Raw genomic sequence first — 1,528 nt, forward strand, 5'->3', positions numbered from 1 at the left:
ACGTACATTAACACGCCGTACATTAACATGAGGGGTTAACATGATCGCATTGCAAATCGTGAGCACTGTCTAAGTATCCAATAGGTTCGATTTGTCCTCGATTGGCAATCACAGTGCCAAATAGCTTAAATACACTCTATTTTAACAATGGAGCTCCCTAGGCAGCAGCAATTTGTATTGCCTATCCTCTGTGCACTATCAGGTATGTGGCACAGAAATTAGGTTATTCCCAATACTCACCACTGAGGCCCTAAAAATGAAGAGAATAACAGTTAACCGAGCTATGCGCCAGAAATTAGTGCGACCAGTTCGAAACCTATCATCATCGTAAACAGGTATATCCACAGGAACTCGGCATATTCCACTATTCATAACTGTTCTAAAAAGGAAGGCCACCACAGTTAGCCCAATGCTAGGGAATGTCTGAAGCGGTATTACACTCCCAATGGGCGTCGGCCTTGGGTCATTGCAACAGGGATATGGAGCTTCATATGGACCGTATATAATCATATAAAAGAGTCAAAACGACTGTCACGCTAATATCACAAGTACATATTTATTACTAATTTTTGTCTTTGTTTTATTTATAGTAAACCCTAAATTTATTATATTGATTTTTAATGGTTTGTTCTATAACATAATAATAGACCGTTAGCGCAACTAATCTTTTCGTTTACCTAAAAAATCTTTTTAGGCAGCCCCTCCCCCTTTTTAATGCCACTCCCACTCGATTCATGGCCGATCCCACGTGGGGGGTTGAGCCACTCCTCTTGGGTCCAAAGAACCAACCAACGGAAAAGGCAACGGTTCAGTTCAGTTTATTCAATCATTCAAAATACAAAATTCGTAGAGTGTAGTATGCAGACGAGGGTCCCAAAGTCAAGCGACTGCAGGGGGACCCTCGGTTAAATATAACAATAAAATGATTAATTAAAACAGCACGTAAAATACGTAACACAAAGAAAAATAAACAGTGAACTTACATAAAATAACATCAAGTAAACAAAACAGGCAGTCAGAATGCGACACAAGAACAATATTAATAAGATTATATAAGTAAAACATAATCACGCCAAAAAGCAATAACGTAAATTTGCAAAGACTTTCCCATTTCATGCCCGGATACCAAGAATCGTTAGTAATCATCGTTGTCAACCTAGTTATGCAAGATGAAGTTTTTAAGATCACGTTTGAATGCATGAAAAGATGATGATGATTTTAGTGTATAGGGCAGGTTATTCCACAATTTGATGACCGCGAAGGCGGACGTCATTTTGCCATAATTGGTGTTACATTTAGGTAAAAGGAAGTTGTGACTGTGGGCGAATCTAGTGCTATTGGTGTTAGTGAGTAAACTAGCATCGATTAAATCAAACACAAGCTGTTTGTTAAGTTGTTTATATAACAATGTGATTAAGTGAAATTTAAATAAGCCAGACACAGTAAGAATACAGTTAGCCTGAAAGAGTGGGGTAGCATTAGAATAAGATGAACTGTTGGTAATAATGCGCATGGCCTGATTCTGAAT

Source organism: Rhipicephalus microplus, unplaced genomic scaffold (assembly GCF_043290135.1).
Source record: "Rhipicephalus microplus isolate Deutch F79 unplaced genomic scaffold, USDA_Rmic scaffold_540, whole genome shotgun sequence".
Classification (NCBI taxonomy): domain Eukaryota; kingdom Metazoa; phylum Arthropoda; class Arachnida; order Ixodida; family Ixodidae; genus Rhipicephalus; species Rhipicephalus microplus.